The 20736-nt window shown below is 37.3% G+C and overlaps 1 long non-coding RNA gene across 1 annotated transcript in view; it reads left to right on the forward strand.

Moving 5' to 3' along the window:
- LOC134342817 (uncharacterized) overlaps positions 1 to 10382 on the forward strand; it is a 40815-nt gene extending 30433 nt beyond the window's left edge. Inside the window, exon 3 of the long non-coding RNA XR_010017110.1 lies at positions 10129 to 10382. This is a non-coding gene — a long non-coding RNA (uncharacterized LOC134342817). The remainder of the gene's footprint in view (positions 1 to 10128) is intronic.
- The last annotated feature ends 10354 nt before the right edge of the window (positions 10383 to 20736 follow it).

The following is a 20736-nucleotide window of genomic DNA, read 5'->3' on the forward strand; positions in this document are numbered from 1 at the left end:
TTGCCATTCGAGAATCTTCAAATATTACTGGGATAACTCGGGGATTAAAGTCCCATAAATTATCACTCTATGCTGATGATTTACTGTTATATATTTCTAATCCTGAGAAATCCATTCCTGCTGTTTTAGAGTTATTAGCACAATTTGGTTTTTTTTCAGGTTATAAATTAAATCTTAGTAAGAGTGAACTCTTTCCGATTAATAAACATCTTCCCTTATATTATAAATTTCCATTTAAATTGATTGATAATTATTTTTCTTATCTTGGGATTAAAATTACTTGTAAATATAAAGATTTATTTAAGATTAACTTTTTACCATTAATAGACCATATCACTCAACTTTCATCTAAATGGTTTCCCTTATATTTAACTTTGATTGGTCGTATTAATGCAGTTAAGATGTTTTTTTTGCCATAATTTTTATATGTGTTTCAGGCATTACCAATTTTTGTTCCAAAATCTTTCTTTGATAAAGTTGACTCTAAAATTTCTTCATTTATTTGGCAGAATAAGAATCCGAGACTGGGTAAAATACATTTACAGAAAGCTAAGAGAGATGGAGGGTTAGCATTACCTAACTTTAGATTCTATTATTGGGCTATTAATATTCGACATATGAAATTTTGGTTACTTGATCAGGATATACTATCTATTCCTAAATGGGTAGCATTGGAACTACAATCTGTTCAGGGTTATACACTTGGCTCTATTTTAGGTTCCTCTCTCCCTTTTGATTCGAAACGCCTTAAGCAGGTTTTTAACCCGATAGTTAAATATGCTTTGCGCATTTGGTTTCAATTCAGAAAATTTTTTGATCTTAATCAATTCAGGTTAGCGATTCCTATTTTAGGTAACATATTTTTTCCTCCCTCTTTTACGGATCGCGCTTTTCAAACCTGGAAGACTAAGGGTATTTTACGGTTTTTGGATTTATTTTTAGATGGTTCCCTTATATCTTTTGAACAATTATCTAATAAATATAATTTATCAAGAATACATTTTTTTAGATATTTACAAGTTAGAAATTTCCTAAGTACTATACTTTCTTCCTTTCCAATGCTTCCTCCTACATATATTTTAGATTCGATAATTAACCTCAATCCATGTCAGAAAGGTGCATCGGCTATGATTTATAATATTATTATGAAACTTAGGAAAGCTCCATTTGATAAGATTAGGGTAGATTGGGAACAGGAATTGGGGCTTACCATTTCTGTGGATGATTGGGGGCAGATTTTACAATTAGTTAATACTTCCTCTATTTGTGCTAAACATTCCCTAATTCAATTTAAAGTGGTTCATAGAGCACATATGTCCAAAGATAAGTTAGCGCGTTTTTACTCGCATATTAATCCTTTTTGTGATAGATGTTCGGGGCAGATAGCCTCTTTAACTCATATGTTCTGGTCTTGTCCTACTTTGGAAACTTTTTGGAGAGATATTTTTAATATTATTTCTAAGGTATTAAATATAGATATCTCTCCTCACCCTATCACTGCTATCTTTGGGCTACCCAAAATTTCTAGTAATCTTTCCCCTTCAGCCCGTAGAATGATCGCATTTCTTACTTTAATGGCGAAAAGATGTATTTTACAACATTGGAAAGAGCTTAATGCTCCAACTACCTTTTTTTGGTTCTCTCAGACGATTTTATGTTTGAATCTGGAGAAAATTAGAAGTAACCTTTATGATTCTTCATTTAAATTTGAACAGATTTGGGGACCTTTTATTCGATATTTTCATTTAATGTAATATATACCCTTCTTGTTTTTTTTTCACTGTTTTTAATGGAGGTCGGGATTGAGGACGTGATTTTAAGTTTAACTCTGTTTGGTTTCAAGTTAGCCCATTGCTTTGCTTTGCTTTTAGTTAGTTGCACGGTGGGTTTTTTTTGGGGGGGTTTTTTTCTTTTTTTTTTCCATTGATATATATAAAATTTAGTATACTATTATGTTATCTTGGTTTCTTATGTTTAAATTACATTGTTTGTAGTATTTTTTTTGGTATTGCTACCTTCTGGAATTTTATTATATTTTAACATTGTATTAATGTTTATATGGTTTACCTTTTTGTATACTTATTCAATAAAAAGTTTTAAAAAGAAAAAGAAAGAACAATATTCTCTTAGTGAAGTCAGTACATTGTCCAACAAAACAGTTTTGTTCTCTTTGCCCTAGTTGCGGGTATCTATAAATTATTTGATAATGAGGGACCATAACAGGTATAAATAAAATCTAAAATGATTCTTGTTCCATTTCACTTCAAGAGAAGTTATTTCAGAGAAAGATGGGAATCATTAATAGGGGAGTCAGAACAGTTTACTTTCTCATATTCACGACCTGAGTCTTATTTCTGGTTAGAGATTGGAACATCTAAGTTAATCAGAAGTAAAGATTATTTTCTCTGATGAAAAATAAAAGAATCTCAAATGATGCACAGATCATTAAAATTGAATTTATCATTCTCTTGTTACCATTACTTAAGATTGGATATGGCAGCAAGGATTTTATTAATTTATTAGCAGCTGCAGCAAAATTAAGTAATTTAAAATTGTTTATTATGGTCCTTGATATAATTGTACAAAGGTACCAAAATAATCCTTGTGAGAAAAACAGTAATTACTTACCATGATTAAGTTCATTTTGAAATGAACATGAAAAATCTTTCACTTAGTAAAATTAAAAGCTATTTTTGACACCAAAATTGATCAGAGACTGTTCAGATATCCAAAGAAATGGCGTATTAAGGAAGACTGCGAGGAAGGTTAGAGAAAAAATGTGTTTTGTTTGTCACACTTTCCAAGGTCTGTGAAGGTATTGAAATAAACGTTAGAAGTTTGAGAAGTTGTTGATAGAGGAGCAATCATCGTTTAATAGATTGTTTACTCAATGGAGAAAGAAATAAAAATCGAAATTAACTGTAGTCTAGACATAATAACAGGCAAGCAAAATTAGATCTGTCAGGAAGAATAGAGATAACTTAAGAGGAAGTAAACACCTCTGCCAGAAATTTCAACATGAATTTCATATAATTAAAATATTAGATTGACCATATTGCAAAATCCCTTTTTTGTACTTTGAAGATAATAAATCAGAAAGTCATAACAAGTATCTAATGGTCAGATAATCCAATAGTTGCTCCTTTACAACTCATCATATGTCCTGGTCTATGTTTATAAATGAAAGTTTATCATACCAATCTTCCCCAAAGTAACTCAAGAATTGCAGACTGACGTTGGACAGTCCACTTTACAGTTGTACTGTATCTGACTCAAAATATAAATAAATGAGATCAGGAGTATTACAGTTGCAGATATTAGAAACATACCAAACAAAACTTGCTCAAAGCAGTTCAAGCTATTCTTCCATATTTGGGTCTAAAAATAAAATATTACAGGTGTAAAAATCTGACTTCTGGAAAGATGCTGGAAATCTGACTGCTGGAAAACCTTTTACATCTTTTCTGGGGACTTCAATAAGGCTAGATTGAAGAAATCACTGCCCACTTACCATCAGAACATCACCTGCAGCATGAGAGGATCCAACACATTCAATCACTACTATGTTACCATCAAGAATGCCTACCGTTCTATCGTCAGACCAAATTTCGGGAAATCTGATCATCTCGCTGTACTCTTCCTATCCGCCATGATTAAATGGTGGAGCAGACTCAATGGGCCAGATGGCCTAATTCTGCTCCAATGTCTTATGGTCTTATCTGCAGAAGACCATACAATCATAGGACACTGGAATAGAATTAAGCCATTCAACACATCGTCTGCTCCACCATTCCATCATGGCTGATGCTGGATCCCACTCAGCCCCATAAACCTGCCTTCTCACCATATCCTTTGATGCCCTGACCAATCAGGAAACTATCAACTTTCACTGTAAATATACCCAAGGACTTGGTCTCCAGCGCAGTCTGTAGCAGAGCACTCCATGGATTCACTATTCTCTGGCTAAAGAAATTCCTCCTTACTTCTGTTCTAAAAGATCATCCAACAATTTTGAGGTGGTGCCCTCTAGTTCTGGCTACCCCTACCATAGGAAACATCCTCTCCACATCCATCCTATCTAATTCTTTCAGCATTCGGTAGTTTTCAATGTGATCCCCCTGACATTCTTCTAAATTCCAGTGACTATAGGCCCGAAACTGCCAAACTCCTCAAATGTTAACCCCTTCATTCCCAGAATCATCCTCATGAACTTCCTCTGGTCTCACACCAATGACAACATAACCTTTCTGAGACATGGAGCCCAAAACTGTTGACAATACCCCAAGTGTGGTTTGACTCGTACTTTATAAAGCCTCAGCATTTTCTTCTTGCATTTATATTTTATTCCCCTTGAAATAAATGCCAACATTGCATTTGCCCTGTTTACCACAGACTCAACCTGTAAATTGACCTTCTGGGAGTCTTGCATGAGGACTCCCAAGTCCCTCTGCATCTCTGATGTTTGAAACTTCTCCCCATTTAGAAAGTAGTCTGCACTATTATTCCTTTTACCAAAATGCATTATCACACATTTCCCAACACTGTATTCTATCTGCCACTTTTTGCCCATTCTTCCAATTTGTCTAAGTCCTGCTGCAATCACATTGTTTCCTCAGCACTGTCTACCCCTCCACCTATCTTCCTCTCATCTGCAAACTTTGCCACAAAGCCATCAATTGCATTATCTGAATCATTGACAAACAATGTGAAAAGTAGCATTTTCAATATTAACCCCCAAGGAACACCACTAGTCACCGGCAGCTAACCAGAAAAGGCCTGCTTTATTCCCACTCACTGCCTCCTGCCTGTCATCCATTCCTCTATCCATGCCAGTATCTTTCCTGTAAAGCCCTAGGGTCTTATCTTGTTAAGCAGCCTTCTGTGTGGCACCTTATCAAATGCCTTCTGAAAATCCAAGTAAATGACATCCACTGCCGCTCTTTTGTTCACCCTGCTTCTTATGCCCTGGGAAAGGTTTCACTGCAAATGTAGTGTTTTTGTCTGTAGCAGCAGTGTTTGGGTTATGGCTAGAGATAACAGGGGCTTTAGAATACGCACCACCCAATGAAGGGAGTGTTTTTTTTCATGTTGTGTGCCTGAGAATGAGGTGATCTGGGTCTTTTGTTTGGCAAGAGATGAGGAGTGAAGACACCGGAAAAGAGAGGTTGTAGACAGCAGGATGGAGTGGATTTGGAGTGGGGCTGGGAGTCGATGAAGCCCGGGGAAATTGATGGAGGACTGATGGAAGGGAAACCGTGAGCCCCAACGTGCACATTTGACTGTTTCATTAAAATGAGCCATTTTCTTTTTGTTTTACCTTACTAACCCTTTGGTCAAATTAAAAATTATAAAGCTAAATCGTTTAATTGCGTATGGTGTACTTTCTGTTATTTCGTGTTACTGATTTGTAATGGGAGAACAGATCACACAGCATCTACACAAACCAAAGGTTTTGCACCTCAGATTTCGCACATTTGGCAGGACTAGAGACTGTTTTCCTCAGACTAATGCCGCCGGCTGCACCTGAAGGTTACCTTTCCTTGAAGAACTCTAACAGACTTGTCAGGCAAATTTCCCTTTGCAGAAACCATGCTGACTTTGACTTTTTTTTTATCATTAGTCTCTAGGTACCCCGAAACCTCATCCTTAATAATAGACTCCAACAGTTTCCCAACCACTGAGGTTAGGCTAAACGGCCTATAATTTCCTTTCTTTTGCCTTCCTTCCTTCTTAAAGAGTGGAATGACATTTGCAATCTTTCAGTCCTCTGGGACCATGCCAGAATCAAGAGATTCTTGAAAGATCATGACCAATGCATTCAGTATCTCTTCAGGAATTTCTCTCAGGAATTTGGAATGTAGTCCATCTAGTCCAGGTGAATTACTACTGAAAGTCCTTTGAGTTTGCCTAGCACTTCTTCCTTTGTAATAGCAATGGTACTCACACCTGCTCTCTGACACTTATGGACCTCTGGCACACTGCTAGTGTCTTCCACAGTCAAGGCTGATGCAAAGTACTCATTAAGTTTATCTGCCATTTCTTTGTCTCCCATTACTACCTCACCAGCATCATTTTCCAGTGGTCCAATATCAATGTTCACTTCCCTTTTACTCTTTATACAACTGAAAAAAAACTTCTAGTATTCTGCTTTATATTATTAGCTAGTTTCCCTCATATTTCATCTTTTCCTTTCCTATAACTCTTTTAGTTGCCTTTCATTGGATTTTAAAGGTTTCCCAACTTTCCACTCACTTTTGCTACCATTTATGCAGTCCTTAACTTCCTTTGTCAGCCACGGTTGCCTCCCATTGCCATTAGAGAACTTCTTCTGTGGGACATACCTATCCTGTGCCTTGTGAACTATTCCCAGAAACTTCAGCCATCACTGGTCTGCCATCATCCCCACCAGTATCCTCCTCCAATCCACCTGGGCAAACTCCTCCCTCATGCCTCCGTAATTCCCTTTATTCCATTGCAATACTGATACATGTGACTTATGCTTCTCTCTCTCAAATTGCAGAATGAATTCAATCATATTATGATCACTGCCTTCTAAGGGTTCCTTTACGTTAAGCTCCCTAATAAGATCTGGGTTATTGCACAACTCCCAATCTTAAATAGCCTTTCCCCGAGTAGGCTTAACCACAAGCTGCTCTAAAAAGCCATCTCGTAGGCATTCAACACATTCCCTCTCTTGTGATCTGACACCAACCCAATTTTCCCTATCCCCTTGCATATTGATGACCCCATTACAATTGTGACATTACCTTATTACATGCCTTTTTCATTGGCAATCTCAACCCCACATCTTGGCTACTATTTGGAGACCTATATATCATTCCTATAATGTGTTTTTTACCCTTGCAGTTTCTTAACTCCAGCACAAAGATTCAACATTCTCTGACCCTCTATCACCTCTTTCTAAAGATGTAATTTCATCTCTTACCAACAAAATTATGCCTTCCTGCCTGTCCACACCTATGCCTTCCTGCCTGTCCTTTTGATACAAAATATATCTGTTGATGTTAAGCTTCCAACTACGGCCTTCTTTCAGCAACGACTCAGTGATGTCCACAACATCATCTCTAATTGCACCACAGGTTCGTCCACCTTATTCCATTACACCCATCATTAACTTGTAAACCTGCCTGCTCATCCTCAGCTCTATCATACTGGTTCCCATCCCCCTGCCATATTAGTTTAAACCACTCCCAACAGCTCAAGCAAAACTGTCCACAAGGATACTGGTCACCCTTGGATTCAAGTGCAACGGATCCCTTTTGTACAGGTTACACCTGCCCCAGAAGGGGTCCAATTACAGTATCCAGAAATCTGAATCCCTGCTCCAATACATCAGCTACACATTTATCCACCACCTCATTCTATTCCTAGACCTCAATATCTACCTAACCAGCCCTTGAATTACTCAACTGCAGAGCCCAGTCAGTAAGGATAGGCAATGACATCTCATCCACAATCACAAACAGCACAGATGCACCACAAGCTGCATCCTTAGCCCCTACTCTAATCGGTTTATACCTATGGCTGTGTGGCTAAGTACAGCTCCAACGCCTTATTTAAATGACACTGCTATTGTTAGCCGCATCAAAGGTGACGGTGAATCAGCATATGGGAAGGAGATTGAGAATCTGGTTGAATGGTGCCACAATAACGACCTCTCACTCAATGTCAGCAAGACCATAGAGCTAAATAATGACAGCAGTGGGAAGAAACTGGAGCTCCAGGAGCCAGTCCTCATTAGGGGATCAGAGGTGGAGAGGGTCAGTAAATTTAAATTCCCTGGAATTAACTTATCAGAGATTTTGTCCAGAGACCAGCATATATATATCATCACAAAGAAGATATTGTAGTTCTTCTACTTTCTTAGAAATCTGTGAAGATTCGGCATAATATCTAAAACTTTGACAAGCTTCTATAGCTGCACAGTGGAAGGTATTCTGAATGGTTGCATGATTGTCTGGTACGGAAACACCAATGCCCAAGAATGGAAAAGCCTACAAAATGTAGTGGATACAGCCCAGTTCATCACAGGAAAAGTTCTCCCCACCATGAAACACATTTACATGGATTGAAGCCACAGTAAAGCAGCATCCATCATCAAGGATCCCCACAACCCAGACAAAGCTCTTATCTTGCTGCTACTAGTGGGAAGAAGGTACAGAGGCCTTAGGTCCCACATCACTAGCTTCAGGAACATTTATTACCCTTCAAGCATCAGGCTCCTGAACAAGCATGGACCTATAGACTAACTTTCAAAGAATCTGCCACTCATGTTCTTAGTGTGTTTTATTTACTTATTTATTGATTAATTTTTATTTGCAGTTTCTCTTCTGCACATTGGTTGTTTGCCAGTTTTTGTGTGTAGTTTTTCATTGACTGTTGTAGTTCTTCGTTCTACTGTGAATGCCAGACACAAAATGAATCTCAAGGTAGTATATGTTGACATATACATACTCTGATAATCAGTTTACCTTGAATTTTGAACTTTGAAATGCAAAAGAAAAAACCACTAGAATATTTAGTAGACAGCATCAGGCTGACTCTGTCGAGAGAGTGACAGATTTGAAGATTTTGTGCGATATCCATGCGGAACACATTGGTATTGGTATTGAATTATTATTGTCACATATGCCAAGATACAGTGTAAAGCTTGTCTTGCATGCTGTTTATGCAGATCAAATCATTACAAATATGTGTAACATTTATGTCCATCTGATACTTAGAATAGGAGACATTACATACAGTGTTAGAATGGAAACCATGACCCTTTTTCCTTATCCACGATCCAATAGACTGAAATTAATTATGAAGTTTTATCACTGGCCCATTAATTATTGCCTAATATTGTAAAGATTGGGGGTCACACCAGGGATTGGTTTGCCTTAATACGTGCTAAATAAAGTAGTTACAAACTCACTTGATATACAGATTTAGTCCTTTCCTTAAGTTCTATTTTTTTACTTTAGTAAAATTTGTACCATGCTGATCATTCTGTAGGTTGTAAGATTCCATACTGTAATGCATCCTGACCAGATGTTCTTTTCTACTGCATGCATTCGTATCTAGAATCATAAAGCAAAATATCATGTTGGAACATGAATACTTTTTTTTAAAAAGTACAATTAAAATTATTGTCAGGGGAATCCACACTACCACAGATAGTATGCTTCATTTGTCTTTCAGTGGAACATCATCAACCATTTTGAACGCTCGGAAATAAAAGTTTGTTTAAAGAAAAAGTAAGACCCCTATGAAGAAACAGAGTAGCATCCAAAGCCCTGACTCCATAGGTTCAAAGTTCAAAATAAAATTTATCATCAGAATATATACATGTCACCAAATACAAACCTGAGATTCTTTTTCTACGGACATTCTTAGCAAATCTATAGAACAGTAACTTTAAGCTGTAAACATCAGGAACTATAAACAATAAAAATCTGTGCAAATGCAGATATAAATATATGTAGGAGCATAAAGAAGAGAAAATTGCATAAAATGGAAGCCAAATACTGAAGTTTCCATTGTGCAGAAAGCTTAAAGTATTGTAGAAGAGAAAGTTGAAAAAAAAGGAAGAGGAAATTAAAGGGAGGACATGAAAAAATTCTGGCAAGCAAAACCCAGAGATATTTTACAAATGTTAAGTTTGTCATGATTAAGTGACAAACAGAAAATATGCCTGAGATACAAATAAAGTTATTTGCTTTAGTACTCCCTTGTTGTTAATATTTAATGCTAAAGGCAATAAAAATATTCAGCTAGCATGCGCATAATTAAATAATTAAGTTTAGTTATTTAATATAGGATTGTAGCAGAGAGTGAAAAAATATTCATGAGCAGAAGTAAACATGGGTTTGCTTCCAAATTAATATTCTACATCATAAAAGAGGGATACAGTACAGATCTTGTAATTGAAGTAATGTACGAAATATTAGAAATTCTGTATTATGGAAATATGTTAAAATGTGGGAATATTTTTAAAATTGGTATATTTAAACAAAAAGCTATATCCAGACTTGGATAAAATGTATCTCTAGCTGATAAGAGAAACAAGGAAGGGAATAGGAAAAGTGCTAGCTAACATTTTCCTTGCCTCTGTCTTCTGTCCAGGGAACTGGAGAACTGCTCATTTGATATCATCATCTACAAAGGAAAGGAAGGTACTTATGTATATCACTTTATATCACTTGATATCGGCATAAACGTCCCCAAGGATCTCACATGGTCTGTACACACTGGCTGTGTGGTGAAAAAGGCACAACAGTGCCTCTTTCACCTCAGATGGTTGAAGAAGTTTAGTATGGGCCCCCAAATCCTAGGAACTTTCTACAAGGGTACAACTGAGAGCATCCTGACTGGCTGCATCACTGCCTGCTATGGGAACTGTACTTCTATCAATTGCAGGCCTCTGCAAAGAGTAATGCAGACAGCCCAACGCATCTGTAGATGTGAACTTCCCACTATTCAGGATATTTACAAAGACACGTGTGTAAACAAGGCTCGACGGATCATTGGGGAACCGACTCACCTTAAGCACAAATTGTTCCAGCTGCTACCATCCGGGAAACAGTACTGCAGCATAAAAGCCAGGACCAACAGGCTTCGGGACAGTTTCTTCCACCAGGCCAACAGACTAATTAATTCATGCTGACACAACAGTATTTCTATGTTACATTGACTATCCTCTTGTGCATACTATTTATTATAAATGACTATAAATTGCACATTGCACATTTAGACAGAAACATAACATAAAGATTTTTACTCCTCATGTATATGAAGGATGTAAGTACAGGTGCACATTCCTTTTTCCGAAATTCTGAAATCCAAAAAGCTCCGAAAACCGAACTTCTTTTCGCCAACAGCTGATGTCACTCAGGTGTGACGTGGCAACACTAGCAGAGGCCACCAGACGTCAGTTGTGGCTCAGCGCTTGTACTGGTGTGCATTTGCTGTTTGCTGATATTTTGTGTTCACTGTTGACTTTGTGTTTAATTTCACTGTGAAAATGTCAAAAAGAGCTGTAGATACCCCGATAGGTAACAATGAGAAAAAGAGAAGGAAGCATCTATTATTATCCATAACGCAGAAAGTGGAGTTGTTGCAGAAGCTTGTTCGTGGTATGTCTGTGCGGCGTCTTACCGAAGAAAATAGCATTGGAACTACCACTGTATATGATTTAAATAAACAGAAAGACAAGTTACTGAAGTTTTATAGTGACAGTGACATTCTACATTTATTCCAATAAGTCATTTACCATGTGTTTGATTCGGTTTGTTTGAAGCCGTGTATTTTTATGTTTTATTGAATGTTTTGTTGGAAATAATTTTTTCTTGTCATTATTCCCTAAACAATACAGTATAACAACTATTTACATAACATTTACATTGTATTAGGTATTATAAGTAATCTTGAAATGATTTAAAGTATACAGGAGGATGTGCATAGGTTTGGTGCACTGCCGGGTCCTAAAGCCCACCGCACTCAGACAGGTTAAATAAGGGACTTGAGTGTACATGTTTTTTGGTATGGGTGGGGGGTGGTTATGAAATCCGAAAAATTCTGAATTCCAAAATGCAACTGGCCCCAAGGATTTTGGATAAGGGATTGTGGACCAGTAATAAAGTCAATTCAATTCAATTCAATTCAATTCAATTCAAAAGTTATTTATTTTTGTATAGTTTACATCTTTCATTTTCTAAATAGTTTCAGTATTCATTTATACATGTTGACTTTCATTTTAATAACTAGTTAAAGAGTACGACAGAGCAGCTATCAACATTCTTTCATTATTTTTACAAACAAGCATTTTTCTTACCCTAATGCATGATTTCATTTCAGGAGGTTTAATCAATTCTCTGATTACAAGTTTCATCTATGAAATCACAGCAGGAAAGTCTGAACTTCTTTCATTTGGTATTTGTGAATATGTGCAGGTGCAAGTTAAGGACCCTTAAATACATGTGTAGGGAGACCAAGCTAGAATCAGGCAGTCAACTAGGCTACCACTGTAACAATGCAAATGTTTCTAGCATTACGTTACATGAAGCAGTGATGTACTTTTACTGCATGTCATTCCCGTATGTCCTTTGTCCTTAATCTTAAGGGCAAACTGACAAGTGCATATCAAAAACACGAGAAACTCTACAGATGCTGGAAATCCAAAGCAACATATTCAAAATGCTGAGGAACTCAACAGGTCAGGCAGGATCTATGGAAATGAACAAACAGTTGATGTTTCGGACCAAGACGCTTCTTCAGGACTGGAAAGGAAGAGGTAAAAGTAAAACAGTTTGGGGAGGAGAAAAGGATAGCTAGAAGGTGATAGATGCCACTACATGGGTGAGAAAAGTAAAAGACCATAAGACATAGGAGCAGAATTAGGCCTTTTGGCCCATTGCGTCTGCTCCACCATTCAATCATGGCTGATCCTTTTTTTATCTCCTCTTCAACCCCAATTCCCGGCCTTCTCCCTGTAAGCTTTGAAGCCATGTCCAATCAAGAACCTATCAATCTCTGCCTTAAATACACCCAACAACCTGGCCTCCACAGCTGCATGTGGCAACAAATTCCACAAATTCATCACCCTTTGGCTAAAGAAGTTTCTCTGCATCTCCGTTTTGAAAGGGTACGACTCTATCCTGAGGCTGTGCCCTCTTGCCCTAGACTGTCCCATCATGGGAAACATCCTTTCCACATCTACTCTGTCTAGGCTTTTCAACATTCAAAAGGTTTCAAAGAGATCCCCATCCATCCTTCTGAATTCCAGTGAGTGCAGACCCAGAGCCATCGAACGTTCCTTGTCTGATAACCTTTTCATTCCTGGAATCATCATTGTGAACCTCCTCTGGACCCTCTTCAACGCCAGCAGATATTTTAAAAGATGAGGGGCCCAAAACTGTTCACAATACTCAAGGTGAGGCCTCAACAGTGCCTTATAAAGCCTCAGCATCAGATCCTTGCTCTTATATTCTAGATTTCTTGAAATGAATGCTAACATTGCATTTGCCTCCTTCAGCACCGAATCAACCTGCAAGTTAACCTTCAGGGTGTTCTGCACAAGGACTCCCAAGTCCTTCTACATCTCAGATTCCTGGATTTTCTCCCCGTTTGGAAAATAGTCTGCACATTTGATCAGGCACGACTGATCAGGCGCATGGACGTCAATGAGTTAGACCGGCTGGAAGAATTTTCTTTTTATTTTTCAATCTTTTTATTAGTTTCATAATAATAAAAATAACATAATAATGATACAAAGTTATTGGGAATACATTGTTATAATTGACATAGTTAAATATAAACCCAGTTGACACTTAAATGTTAAAACTCCCAGTCATACAGGATACAGATGAACAATATAAAACAAAGAGAAATATCTAAAAAAAATATGAAAAAGGTAAAAAAATGAAACTATAACCCTCCAAAAAAACTAACCTAAACAGTATTAATCAACTAAACTAAAAAAGACATGGGCTGTTATGTAACATCATTAAAAAAAGCTTTAGTGTCGATGACTCCATTCCTCTCAACAAATATTACAAAGAAATAGAATAAGTTTGGAAAAGATCAAATTTCATCATATGAAAATGTTGAATAAATAGAGGGATCATAAACAACACTTCTAATTTTTTCCAAATTTAAACACAACATAGTTTGAGAGAACCAATGAGATGTGGTAGGAGGATTAATCTCTTTCCAATTTAGCAAAATGGATCTTCTAGCCATTAATGTAAGAAATGCAATCATCTGAGAAGCTGATGAAGTTAAATAACTTGATTCTATCATTGGTAACCCAAAAATGGCAGTAATTGAGTGAGGTTGTAAGTCAAAATTCAAAACAGTTGAGATAATATCAAAAATATCTTTCCAATATTTTTTCAACAAAGGACATGACCAAAACATATGAGTTAAAGAAGCTATCTCGGAGTGACATCTATCACATATAGGATTTATATAAGAGTAATAAGGAGATAATTTATCTTTAGACATATGAGCCCTGTACACGAGATCAAACTGTATCAACACATGTTTAGCACGTATAGAGGATGAATTAACTAATTGAAGAATTTTTTCCCATTTTTCAATCAATACAATGATCTTAAATTCTCTTTTCCAAACAGCCTTAATTTTATTAGATACACCAGGACATATATTCATAATTGTATTATAAATAGTTGCTATAACACCTTTCTGAAAAGGATTTAAATCTAAAATTGTTTCCAAAATATCCATTGAATATAAATTTGGAAATTTAGAAGAAACAGTATTTTAAAAATTTCTAACCTGTAAATATCTAAAAAAGTGAGATCTAGGCAAATTATATTTATTAAATAATTGTTCAAAGGACATAAAACAATTATCCGAAAATAAATCACAAAATCATACTATACCTTTCATTTTCCAATCTAAATATGCTTGATCCATAGTGGAGGGTTGAAAAAAGAAATTAGATGTAATAGGACTTGCTAAAATAAATTGGTTCAACCCAAAAATTTTGAAATTGAAACCATATACGTAAAGTATGTTTAACTATTGGGTTATCTATTTCTTTATACAATTTAGAAAGAGTAAAGGGAAGTGAAGTCCCTAAAATAGAACCCAATGAAAACGCTTGTAAAGAATTACATTCAAGATTTACCCAATGTGGACTTGAAGTCCAAGTCCCATAACCAAAATTTTAAATATCGAATGTTAATTGCCCAATAGTAAAATCTAAGATTTGGGAGAGCTACCCCCCCCCCCCGACCTTTTTAGATTTCTGTAAATGTCCTTTACCTAACCTAAAATTTTTGTTCTGCCATATATATGAGGAAATTTTGGAATCAATATTATCAAAAAAGGATTTTGGAATAAAAATTGGTACCATTTTAAATGCATATAAAAATTTAGGCAAAATAATCATCTTGATAGCATTGATCCGACCGATCAATGACAGAGACATTGGTGACCATTTAGTAAACAAAAAATTAATCTGATTAATTAAAGGTAAAAAATTAGCTTTAAATAAACCTTTATGCTTTTTCGTGATTTTAACCCGTAAATATGTAAAAGAATCAGTAACCAACTTAAATGGTGAACATCCATAAGTAGGAACATGCTTATTTAGGGGAAATAGTTCACTTTTGTTAAGATTCAATTTATAACCAGAAAAGTTACTAAATTGAGCCAACAAAGATAAAATAACAGGAATCGATTTTCCGGGATTAGAGATATATAATAACAAATCATCTGCATATAATGATAATTTATGTATTTCATTTCCAAGGGTAATACCAAAAATGTTAGGCGAGTCTCGGATGGCAATTGCTAAAGGTTTGAGGGCAATATCAAATAATAATGGACTAAGGAATTTAAAAGGAGATCATTTTTTCTTCAGCAGTTTGATCGAGACACGACTGCGCAGGTACATGGACGTCAGTGAGTTAGACCAGCAGGAAGAATTTAAAAAGAAGACAGCTTTATAGAGCAAATGTCAGAGTAAAGGGAGTGAGAGTGGGAGGTCTTTGGCTCAATGGGTCTTCAGCGATAATGGGTCGAGGCGAGGTAAATTTCTTGTGAAGAATAGGAATAGGAAGTACGTCTGTGAGGCTGGTGTTCTGTACTGGAGTCGGATGTGGGATGTCCGTGAGACTTCCAGCCTCCTGGGTGGCCACATCTGTGCCAGGTGTGTTGAGCTGCAGCTCCTTAGGGATCGGGTTAGGGAACTGGAGATGCAGCTCGATGACCTTCGCCTGGTCAGGGAAAGTGAGGAGGTTATAGAAAGGAGCAACAGGCAAGCAGTCACACCAGGGCCTTGGGAGACAGATAAATGGGTAACAGTGAGGAAAGCGAAGGGCAAGAGTCAGATAGTAGAGAGTACCCCTATGGCTGTCCCCCTGAACAATAAGTACTCCTGTTTGTGTACTGTTGGGCGGGGGACCTATCTGGGGGGAGCAACAGTGGCCATGCCTCTGGGACAGAATCTGGTCTTGTGGCTCAGAAGTGCAGGGAATGAAAGAGGAAGGCAGCAATGATAGGGGACTCTATAGTTAGGGGGTTGGACAAGCGATTCTGTCAATGCAGGAAAGAAACACAGATGGTAGCTTGCCTCCCAGATGCCAGGGACCAGGATGTTTCTGATCGGGTCCACAATATCCTGAAGTGGGAAGGTGAACAGCCAGAGGTCGTGATACATATTGGTACCAACAACATAGGTAGGAAAAGGAAGGAGATCCTGTAAACAGACTTCAGGGAGTTAGGAAAGAAGCTGAGAAGCAGGACCACATGGGTAATAAGCTGGGGATTACTGCCTGTGGCATGTGACAGTGAGTATAGGAATAGAGTGAGGTTGAGTACAAATGCGTGGATGAGGGATTGGAGCAGGAGGCAGCGATTCAGATTTCTGGATCATTGGGACCAATTTTGGGGCAGGCACAACCAGATGGGTCATGGATGGATTGTACTTGAATCTGAGGGTTCCAATATCCTGGTGGGGAGGTTTGCTAACGCTATTGGGGAGAAATTAAACTAGAATTGCCGGGGGTTGGGCTCACAAATAGAGAGAGCTTGTAGGCAGTGTGAGAGGGAGGGTAAGCAGGTGATAGAGAAGGGATGCACTCAGAATGATGGTTTGAGATGTGTCTATTTTAATGCAAGGAGTATCATGAACAAAGTGGATTAGCTTAGAGTGTGGATCAGTATATGGAGCTATGATGTTAAGGTCATTACAGAGACTTGGATGGCTCAGGGGCAGGAATGGCTACTTAGAGTGCCAGGCTTTAGATGTTTCAGAAAGGACAGGGAGGGAGACAAAAGAGATGGGGGCATGGCACTGCTGATCAGAGATAGTGTCATGGCTGCAGAAAAGGAGCAAGTCATGGAGGGATTGTCTACTGAGTCTCTGTGGGTGGAAGTTAGAAACGGGAAGGGGTCAATAACTCTACTGGATGTTGTTATATACCACTCAATAGTAACAGAGACATCAAAAAGCAGATAGGGAGACAGATTCTGGAACGGTGCAATAATTACAGGGTTGTCATGTTGGGAGATTTCAATTTCCCCAATATTGATTGGCATCTTGCTAGAGCAAGGGGTTCAGATGGGGTGGAGTTTGTTAGGTGTGTTCGAGAAGGTTTTCTGACACAATATGTAGATAAGCCCACAAGAGGAGAGGCTGTACTTGATCTGGTATTGGAAAATGAACCTGGTCAGGTGTCAGGTCTCTCAATGGGAGAGCATTTGGGATATAGTGATCACAATTCTATCTCCTTTACTATAGCATTGGAGAGGGATAGGAACAGACAAGTCAGGAAAATGTGTAAGGAAAAATATGAAACTATCAGACAGGAACTTGGAAGCATAAATTCAGAGCAGATGTTCTCTGGGAAATGTATGGCAGAAACGTGGCAAACATTGAGGGGATATTTGCATGGCGTTCTGCATAGGTATGTTCCAATGAGACAGGGAAAGGATTGTAGGGTACAGGAACCATGGTGTACAAAGGCTTTTAAAAACCTAGTCAAGAAAAAAAGAAAAGCCTGTGAAAGGTTCAAAAGACAAGGTAATGATAGAGACAATGTGATAAATGAAATGGAAGGACTAAAAATTAACATCATGGGAATTAGCGAGGTTCATTGGACAGGTGCTGGAACATGTCAGAATAGAAATAAAACACTAATTTATTCTTGTGGAACATCCCATACTAATGGAGTAGGATTCTTATGGATGAAAACATGGCAAAAAGTGTTTTAGGACATAGGGCAATATCAGAAAGAGCGTTCCTTGTTAGATTCAGCGGACAACCATTTGACTTAGCAATTATACAGGTATATGCACCAACAACAGATGGAACAAATGAGGATATAGATAAATTCTATGAAGAGCTTAAACAAGCAAAGAATGGATGCAAATCTCAAGATATGGTTATTGTCATGGGAGATCTAAATGCTAAAGTAGGACAAGGTACTGATGGAAATACCATAGGAAAATTTGGACTGGGGAAAGAAACGAAGGAGGCAAGGAACGGGTAGAATGGTGCAAGATAAACACAGGCAGCCCCCAGATTACGAGCGAGTTCCATTCCTGAGTCTGTCTTTAAGTCAGATTTGTACTTAAGTCAGAATAGGTATATCCAGTATTATTTAGCGTCAGTTAGTCAAACGTTTGTCTTAGTATATAGTATATATTTTATATTTCTATGCATTTTAAACACTTAAGAAATGTATGTATTCAATAATTAAACCACTGCATCACTTAGTAATAATTGTGGCTTTCATCGGGGCAGGGATTTTCACATGCTCCATTATTCTCACTTTATCCTTTATCCTTTAAAATTGTTCCGAGGGTTGACCGACTGTAGCCTAATGCTTTTCCAATGACCAATGGCGTTTCAACTCTTTCCGATCGCTTTATTATTTGCACTTTATTTTCAATCGTGATTGTTTTCCATCAATGGAACAGAAACACTGCGGATTCAGCAGCAGCCACAGGCGGCAGGTCCTGACCTGAGCTCCCCCGGGTCCTAAAGTCCACCCGCACTGAGACGGATTAAATGGGACAAGTGGGGGCGGTGCTGACTGGAAAAGTGGGGGTCAGGGTGAATCTTGCTAAGAAAATTTTAAGCCAAATACAAAGTTACACACTCAACACAGTGTTAATGGCAACGTGATCCAACTTAAAATGGCGGATGCCGACGAATTTTTAATATAATAGGCTTTATGGCAGGCCGTTCGTAAGGGCGAGTTGTTCGTAGGTCGGATGTTCATAACTCAGGGACTGCCTGTAATCAGGTCATTATGAATACCTACTTTAAAAACCACCCAAGCCGCTGTGGACCTGGAAAAGTCCAGAAATCAAATTGACTTTATTACTATAAACCAAAGATTTAGAAACTCAGTGATTCAATGCAAAACATATCCAGGTGCAGACTGTAATAGACCATAATCCAGTAATATGTCATGTAAAAGTAAAACTTAAAAAACTAAAGAAGCAAAAACCTGAACAATCCCTTAACTACTTGCAATTAATTAAAGAAGGAAACTTGAGACAAAAATTTACAATTGAAGTAAGGAGTAGATTTCAAAGTCTAGAAGTAGAATCCATTGAATATGATAGCAATCATGTAAAAATGAAGTTTAACTCTCTGAAAGTTGCCTTGGTAGAATCAGCAAAGTCAGTGATTACTAAAAAAGAAAAAAACACAAAGAATAAATGGATGACAAATGAAACCAAAAATCTAATGGAAGAAAGGAGACTGAAGAAAGCAGATCCTATAGAATATAAGTCCTTAGATAAAAAAGTTTTAAGCCTATGTCAAAAAGCAAAAGAAGAATGGTTAAACCAGGAATGCGAGCAACTAGTCAGAATCCCTATTACTGATCCAAAAAGGTTACATCAACAAATCAAGAATATTACTGGTAAAAAGCACTTCTGTTCTTCAGGTGGATGTTTGAAAGCAAAGGATGGTACCATTATCATGGAAAAAGATGAGATTATGAACAGATGGACTGAGTATATTCAGGAATTGTTTGAAGATGATCAAGGCGAAAAACCAGATATTAAGAAGAACATTGAAGGTCCAAGTATTTCAAAATCTGAACTTCATAATGCTATGAATAAGATGAAGAAAGGAAAGGCAGCAGGTCCTGATGAATTAGTAGTAGAACAAATTATCACCCTTGAAGATTATGGAATTGAAAAACTTACTGAATTAATCAATGACATTTATGAGACTGGAATAATACCAGAAGAGATGAAAAAATCAGTATTTATCACTCTTCCTAAGAAACGTGGAGCAATAGAATGTGAATTACATAGGACCTTAAGTTTAATGAGTCATATCACTAAGATACTTCTAAGATTTTTGATGACAAGAGTTAACAGTAAGATACAAGCTGAAATAGGTAAAGAGCAATGTGGTTTTGTGAAAGACAAAGCTATAAGAAATGCGATATGGATGTTAAGGATACTATCAGAATGAACTATTCAAATGCAAAGATTTGTTTGTTTATGTTACCAACTACACAAAAGCATTTGATAAAGTAAGGCACAATAAGTTATTTGAAATATCACAGGAAACTCTCGATCGGAATTCGAAAGACCTCCGCCTAATCAGAAATCTGTACTGGGAACAAACTGCCGCTACGAGAATAGATGGAGAAGTGAGTCAGTTTATGAAAATCAAGAGAGGCATTAGACAAGGGTATGTTTTCTCCCCCGATTTATTTAATGTGTACAGTGAAACAATATTACAAAAAAATAAGAGACATCTTGGGAATCAAAGTTGTCAGTGAAAACATCAATAATTTCAGATATGCGGATGACACTGTGTTAATTGCAAGTACGGAGGAAGAACTACAAAACTTAATTGATACAGTTGTTAAAGAAAGTGCAAAAATGGGTCTATCTATCAATTACAAAAAGACAGAAAGTATGGTGATATCCAAAAAGAAGGAGAATCCTATCTGCAGGCTGAAAATAAATGGGGAAGACATAAAATAAGTATGCTACTTAGGAAGCTGGGTGACACCAGATGGCAGGTGCGACATGGACATCTAAAGAAGAATAGGGATGGCAAAAGACACCTTTACAAGAGTGAAGAATATACTGACCAACACTAAACTAGGCATGACAACCCGCCTCAGAGTACTGAAATGTTACGTTTATCCAGTTATGTTATATGGCTCAGAATGTTGGACAATATCTAGCAACATAAGGAAATGAATTGAAGCAGCAGAGATG

This window comes from Mobula hypostoma, chromosome 2, assembly GCF_963921235.1.
Source record: "Mobula hypostoma chromosome 2, sMobHyp1.1, whole genome shotgun sequence".
NCBI classification, from domain to species: Eukaryota; Metazoa; Chordata; class Chondrichthyes; order Myliobatiformes; family Myliobatidae; genus Mobula; species Mobula hypostoma.